General features: G+C 50.3%; 1 long non-coding RNA gene across 1 annotated transcript; it reads right to left on the bottom strand.

Moving 5' to 3' along the window:
- Window positions 1–936: 936 nt before the first annotated feature.
- Window positions 937–2,380, bottom strand: LOC138430375 (uncharacterized). Its single transcript, XR_011253135.1, has 2 exons — window positions 2,252–2,380; window positions 937–1,445 (listed from the first exon to the last, which is right to left on the bottom strand). It is a non-coding gene; the product is annotated as an uncharacterized lncRNA (long non-coding RNA).
- Between the last annotated feature and the right edge of the window lie 5,545 nt (window positions 2,381–7,925).

The raw sequence follows: 7,925 nt of genomic DNA, 5'->3' as shown, positions 1-7,925 counted from the left end.
GGGTGGGGGATAAAAGCCTCCTGGTTTGGGGAGCTAGAGATTATGCCTTTCATTTGAGAGCGCCTTCTCCAGGGCTCCCCACCACGCTGGGTACCAGTTGTCTCCCCCCTCAAAGCGACGGGGAGATAAAAGGCAACGCGCTGGCTTCATCCCACCTCCGGGGAGAACTCAAATCAGCCTTTTGTCAGTGGAGGATAAGCGCCACCATTTTAGGAAGGGTTGTTGTTCAGCTGCTCTGCTAGAAGGGTTCATGCAGGCTCTCCCCCACCTCCCCTGGGCTGTGGTTTCTCTGCCCAGAGTGGGGGCCCAGGAAAGCTGGTACCTGCTTTCTGATTGAGTGCCTACACTCACCAGTCCTGAGACGGGTGGCATCATCGTGGGTACCAGGCAACCCCTGAACCATAGGGAAGGGTGAGGATTGCACCAGATCGAATTCCGCCTGAACTGTGCCGTGCAGACCCCACGAGGGCTCGAGCTCTTTGCTTAGAGCAAATTTGCAGTTAATTGTGTGTCAGAATAACGTATTAGAAACAGCAGCGTCTGGACCGTGTGCAATTCCTCTCCTTTCAAGCCTTTGTCTGCCCAGGGCTGGAGGGGCTTGTCAGAGCATCTTTGAGACAGGCTGGTGGCACCCCCCCCCCATCAAAAGCAGCCCCAGAATCGCAGTGACTGTCCCAGAGCCCCAGGCAAGATAAAAGGCCAGTGGTGGCCTTGAAGGATGCCCGGCTCTGTCCATGAGGCCAGGCGGGGCCAGAGATCTTCTGGCAGCTGCGGTGCTGAGGCAGGCAGTTTGGTATTCCAGGCACATCCGGTGTCTCGTGCATCCAGGGACTGCAATCAGGTAGCTTATGGGGATGCAAGTCACATCGCCTGGACCATTGCCGCAGTGAACTGATTCATGCTGCTACTTTGAGGTGGGGAGAAGGGACAGCGGGGCCCAGAGACGAACCAGCCTGGCTTTATTATGTTTTCAAGCTGGAATATCCCAGCCTCTCCTGTTCCCTCTCTTTCTGCTGAGCCGGCGCTAGATGACTACCTGCAAAGACAGTGCTCACTCTGGCCCTTGGCTCTGGCTGAACAATGGCATTATGCGATGCATAAAGAGTACCCGGGCAACGGAGACAGGCACAGCTTAACTCACTCAGTACCCAGTAGCTTTTGAACGCCCCTGCATTCAGCCTTTATCCCCAGCAGCCTGGGGCCTCCCTACCCTTTATTCCCCAGCCCTCCCCATCACGAGCTTCCCTCAGTGTCTGCACAGGTCTGCGATGGAGCTGACGGTCATGAAATGAGGGGCACAAAGGAACAGGAGCCAAGTGTGCTCTCTGACTGGGAAAGACTCCTAGAGATGGGTACGGAGACCTGGGATTTGGTCTCAGTTCTGCCATCAACTCATCAAGTGGCCTTGGCAAGTCCCTTCCGAGCTCTGAGTTTCAAGTCTGTGTCTGCAAATAAAAGAAATGGGAACAGAGTTTCAGGACAGCTTTTCCAACTCTGACTATGATTCAGATTCACGTATCTCAATGGCTTTGTTCTGGCATCAGTTATTGATAACAAAGGATTCTCTGCTGTATCAATGATATTCTCCCGGATTGTGACCTTAAGGCCAGGCCACCAGTCAGGATAGTCAATGAATGAAGTAAGCCAGGTGACCCCCATGGCACACAGGTGCCCACCTGCCCTGTCCGGAGAAGCAGCCACTGCTTGACTCCAGCTTGGAGCTAGAGGGAAAAAAAGCCCAGTCTTATGAGGTCTTCCAATTTTTTAAAAAAGAAACCAGAAACATAGACATTTTCAGCAAAATGTCATAATTTTGAAATGTTAGCTCAGTTTCTTGCTTACCCTGGCAGGTCAAAGACCCTATTAGGGACTTATCTGCTCCATAGGCTTTCAGATTGTAAAGTCAGGGCCTGGCCTGGCGACTGGGTGGCAGGGCGGCATCAGAGCCCTGGAGTTGTGGAAAGTGCCATTCCTGGGACTGGACGAATCAACTGGGCAAAGATACCCTTCAGGTTTTAAGAAAAAAGAGACCGGTGGAGAAGAGAAATCAAACTGAACCCGGTCCCTTCAGCTCTCCTGCCATCTAACACCCAGGCTGACCCCAGCCCAGCTCCTTCCTATGGAGCCTGCTAAATTTCACCACATCACTGCCCCTGCCACTCAGCCCAGCAGGACCAGACGATGCCCCTAGATTCCTGGCACCCACACCTCTGTGTGGCCAAGGAAGTGATTCCACCACCTGAGTTCCTACCTGCTCATCCAGACACTGGCTTCCTACACTCCTTAGTCTCTGAATCCTGCCTTCCTCATACGAGCGCCGCTGCCCAGCAGGGGACACCTCCAAGCAAAGTTACATGAGGACCTCAGGACCTGGAAGGGACTACAGAAGAGTTTCAAGCAGGCCTCTGCCCAGGGAATCCCAAACTGGCTGTGATGTGCCATCAACTCAGCGTGTAAAAATACATCCTGAGGAAGAGACGCCACATCTTAATAACATACCTGGTGGTCTCTGAAGCCACAAGTTCATATGATTTCAACAAGTATTGAACAACTAATACTTGCTGGCAGTGAGGAAAAATATTAGGTACAAGGAGTTCCTTGAGGGCTAGGAGAAAAGACAGACGCATACACACGTTCAGTTAGAAAACATCCAGGGAGCAGGCGATCTGAGGCTAAATGCAGCCATCTTCTCTGTTGATGGAGGGATCATTATATTACAGCACCAGACTTGCTGTCAAAAACACCTTTACCAGACACAGCATTAATATGAGGCACAAGGCTGACTCCTTACTCACCACTCAAACATGAAATCAAAAAGCCTCTGTAGCAAAAGAAGGTGAGAGGAGAAGGGGGTGATATTGGTGTTCTCTAAATAGACATGTTGGAGAATGATATGGCACCCCACTCCAGTATCCTTGCCTGGAGAATCCCATGGACAGAGGAGCCTGGTGGGCTACAGTCCATGGGGTCACAAAGAGTCGGACACGACTGAAGTGACTTAGCACAAATAGACACGTGGAGGTACAAGAAGGGTGCCCCTCCCCACAAAAAAAGGCACCAGTGGGAACAAAGATGGGGGTGTATGTAGAAAGCGGAAGGGTTTGGACGGCCCATTAGGTGAGCAGTCTCCAACTCCAGGGTCGTTCATGCTGACTGGAGTGGTGGGAACATGGAAGGAGTGAGTTCAAACAAAAAAAAAAAAAAAAGAGAGAGAGAGAGAGAGATCAGTTAGAGCCCAATCACAATGGACTGTAAGCCAACAGAAGGGTTTGCATTTTATTCTGTAAGCAATAGGGAGCCAGTGAATGTTCGTTGGAGGAGAGATTCCATCAGCATTGAGTTCCGGAGTGAGTCTCCACATGATATATGACTGGCAGCCAGGAGCACAGCCAGGAGATGGAAACAACAGGCTCAGGGAACAGGATGACAGCCTGAGCCAGGGCGGTGAAGATGGGATGGAGAAGAGGAGACAGATGTCATAATGACGCAGAGGAACAATCCAAGCGTCTTGGTAGAGGTTGGACACTGGTGATCACAAAGATGCCTGCAAGGCTGGGGAGGATGATGGTGGCACCCTCAGAAGGAGGAGGGACAGCTTGGAGGGAGAAGACGACAGTTGCAGACCCATGCTCTGGATGGATGATTAGTCAAAGACCAGTGAGCAGCCTCAGGGCTTGGCTACATCGGTTAGAGGGTCCTAGAGTGGTATGGAACTGGAGGGTACTGGGCAGAGGAACCCCCAAGGGGGTGCCATGGAGGGGCCATCATCCCACCAACACTCCCCATGTGAGCTCCAGTTTCTGGGGGCCTGCAAAACCAAACCTTGAGCGCCTATGGGAACTGTCAATATTTGCCTGGTTAAGAGCCCCACCTAGAGACTCAGCAACAACTCCTCCACACACAGTAATCGGCATCTTCCATGGGGGCCTAGGGGAAACCGTCTCAATTGATACCACTTCACACTCAGCACTTGACATTTCCAAGACACTCCACAGGCATTAGCTAATTAATCCTCGAGTCTGTTTAGCCCCCAAAAGAACTCCCAGAGGCTCCACTTGTACCCCACGGGAGGGGAGTTTCACACTCTCTGAAGCTCGGGATCCCCAGCATTGAGAAGACAGCCTTGCAGACAGCCACTCGCCCACTCCCTTGCCTGCTGGTGACTCAAACAGCTGCCAGGCACACAGCAAGAGGCCCTGAGAGAAGAGGTCCTCACTGAGGCAGATGCTTCCCGGGAGAGAGACAGGAAGATGAAGAGAGACATAGGAGACCAGCGTTGACCCAGCTCAGCCCCTGCCAGGTACCCTCCCTGTGCACTTAACCCAGCATATTTAGTGACTGCCCAGTCAGTCCTCAAAATGACCCTGTGACAGAGACATCTGCCTTAGGCTGGATTCCCTTCAGGAGTCCCTGAGACAAGCATTTAAGTGCAAGTAGTTTATTTGGGATGCGATTCCAGGACCCACCCGTGTGAGAGAGGGGAAGAGAAACAAGGGACTGAAGCCAACAGAGGGCGTGTCATAGAGCACACCATTCCTGCAGGCAAGGGAGGCTCCATTCTATGGAGAACACCACAGTCATCCCACGGAGGGGCCAGGGAGCCAGGGCATTGATCCTCAGCTCCCAGCAATCACGGGTACATTAACTCCCCACTGCATCCAGCCCATGCCAGGTGTGTGCTCAGATCAGCCCCTTCGCCAGATGCCCCTGAGTGCTTGGCTCAGATGCAGCCAGGCCAGAGTGCACAGGGATGGTAGTGCCCAGAGACATGAACCAAGTTTCAGCAGCACCTGTTACAATACCACTATTCCATCTATTTTTGTAGATGAAGAATTCAAGGCTCAGAAATGGACCTACTTGACCAAGGTCACACAATGAGACACTGATGGAGCCCAAACATGAACAGCTTGCCTCCGAAGTCTTGGTCTTTCCCACCGTCTTCCAGGTCTAGCTTTCCTCTTCTCCTCTCTTCCTCTTCATCCCAGAGACAGAAAACAAGAGACAGGCTTGTCTGCTGGCAATGTTCCCTCTCTCTGAACTAGCCTCTCAAACAACTCTTCCCAGCAGCTCTCCCCGAGATAAAGGCTTGATGACAGATCTGCCTGTTGACAAAATCTGGAACAAAGCAGGGCATCTTTTCTTAGCAGCATCTATTCCTCCTTTAACTCGTTTGATAACATTGTGCAGTGCAGACCTGCAGGGTTTCAAAGCGCTGTAAATTCCCCATGCTGATGCCGCAGCTCGTGCTCCTGGTTTGTGCTTTGTTTGTCCCTGTGCAGACCAGTGGTGAGTGTCTATCACCAGTTGGAGGGTTGCATTTGGCAGGAAAGGTTTCTATGCATTTGGGAGATTCATTTGCCAAGCACCAAGGACTGCAGTCAAGTGTTGAAGGGAGCAGACAACCGGGCGATCGTGAGCTAAACCCTCTTTGGCAGGTGGTTCTCTCTCACCCTGAGAAGAAAAGCAGCATTTCTCTGCTTTCACACCCTAGAACACACTGTCTTCTCATTCACCAATTAGCAATGTCCCATCAGGGTCCAGCCCAGGAGGAAAGCTAGGGGTCAAGAAAGTGGTGGGTGGCCAGAGAGAAAGAAGGGACCAGGGATGCCCCATAGGGCAGGGCACATACTTAGCCTTGCTACCATCATTGGCAGTAGGTAAGGATGGCCAACAATGAGCATCAGGTGGGGCCAGCTACAGGTAATGGGCAAGAGGGTGACCAGAAGTCTCAGACAGGGGAATAGGCAGAGATGTGGCAGACAGGCAGGTAGGCACAGGAGCCACCCTCTTTCAAAGAGATGCCAGCATGGTTTATAATGTTGTCAAAAGGCAATTGTTAAATTTTCAGGGCGTCTACCAGAAGTTGTTAAACTCTGCCATGAGTAAAAATCAAATTATATACACTATAATTAAATTATATTAAGAACAAAGATAAAAGGTACTCAAAACGTATTCCATCCTACTTATTTTAGTACATCTTACTATCCTCTATATTGTTGAGTTTATTTATATTGATTATATCTGTATGGAGGAAATTCTATATCATAGTGGCTACTGTGCTTCTCTTGAAATGAACCATGTTGGTAGTCTTCACACCATGGAATTTGGCAAATAGTATTAATAAAAATTGGGTCTCCTTTTTTCTTCCCCCTGAAAAGCCTGTGTGCACTAGCAATTATCAGCACACTGCTGGTATTTGCTGCCGTAAACCAGGCAGTTCCTCTCTACCTGGCATCATGCTGGACATCTCCCACTTGTCAAGTGACAGCTTGGGCAGCACACACCTGTATGGCATGTGGGCTGTCACAGTATCAGGCCACGTTCATTTGGGTTGGGAAGCAACTGCTGTCCCAGAGACCGCCAGTGGGAATTTGCTGTGTGACTCCGGGAGCTCAAACCAGCGCTCTGTGACAACCTAGAGGGGTGGGATGAGGGTGGAGGGTGGGAAGGAGGTTCAAGAGGGAGGGGACATATGCATCCCTGTGGCTGACTCATGCTGATGCGTGGCAGAAACCAACACAACATTGTAAAGCAATTATCCTTCAGTTAAAAGCAAACAAACTAAAAACATAATAATAATAATAACTTCTGTCCCAGGGCCCCTGGTGTGTTCCTTCCATCCTCGCCACCAGCCCCTCTCCCGAGGCCTGAGCTTTTTCTAGCACTAGCTGATAGCCATTCATGCACCACAAGTTGGTAGTATTTTTACTATACTCTGTGTTTGTAACTATCCTGTAAGTCGGGTATTATTATCACCCCTGTTCTATAGATGAGGAAATTGAAGCTCTGAGAAAAAAAAACCACCTTACTCAGAGTCACATCAAAGCAGAGCCGAGATGAAGCTTAAGTTGGCCTGAGCCCAGCCAGAGTTCCCAACCACAAGACAGGACCATTCCTCATCAGCGTGGAAGTCTGAAGGCTGGTGGCCCAGGCTGAGCTCCAAATCCTAGGAGACACATAGAGTGAGCTGAAGCCTCAGCTCAGGTTAGCTGTGTAGGGCCCTGGATTCAGAGGGCAAGGGAGAGACCCAGTCACAAAACAGAGCGTTTGTCTAATAGACGAGGTAAACCCTTGTTATTAGAATTGCACGGCATGCCAGAGAGGGCCCTGCTAGCAAGGAGATTCTTGAGGTGACAGCTCAGAGATCCAGCCTAGAACTGAGGTCTCAGCCTCACAGCTGAGCCGCTAGACTCTTTCTAGCGGCCTCCCCTCCCTTTTCTCCCCTCCCAGCCCCTCCCCTTTCTCTCCTCCCCTACCCTTCCCTTCTGTGCCCAATCCGAGTCCTTGAACAGTGAATACGAAACACCATGACTGCCCTCGGGAAGCTAACATTCTGGACCGAGGAGAAGCTGCACATCTATATGAAAACTACAAACACTAAATATTTGATGAACACAGCACAGTTGAAGTCACAAAGTCCATGTCACAGCTGAGAGACAACAGGAAAGCTTCCAGACGCCCTCCTCTGTTGTTACACATGTCATCGATTGGACAACACAAAGGTTTTCTATTACTTCACTTCTCAGACATAACGTATAGCATGAACAACTCAATGGGCATGAATTTGAGCAAATTCCAGGAGACAGTGAGGGACAGGGAAGCCAGGCATGCTACAGTCCATGGGATCGCAAAGAATCAGACATGACTTAGTAACTGAGCAACAATTGTAAGACTGAATCACCAAATTAGCAGTTTTCTGAAGGAAAAACATCTACTTTATGTGACAGCTACAAGAGCCACCCTGATTTCAGAAATGCACATTGTAACATAGAAAATTATATCCTCACGCTCCAAGGTCACTCAGACAAAGGATACAGCAAAGAGCCAGTCTAGCCAAAGTTCCCCTTGAGGTTCAGTCATTCAGTCATTTGACAAATATTTTTTGAGAGCCCAGTACTGGGGACACCACATAGAGCAGACAATGC

The sequence above is a fragment of the Ovis canadensis genome, chromosome 25, assembly GCF_042477335.2.
Source record: "Ovis canadensis isolate MfBH-ARS-UI-01 breed Bighorn chromosome 25, ARS-UI_OviCan_v2, whole genome shotgun sequence".
NCBI classification, from domain to species: Eukaryota; Metazoa; Chordata; class Mammalia; order Artiodactyla; family Bovidae; genus Ovis; species Ovis canadensis.
This window is presented reverse-complemented; position numbering and strand designations above follow the sequence as displayed.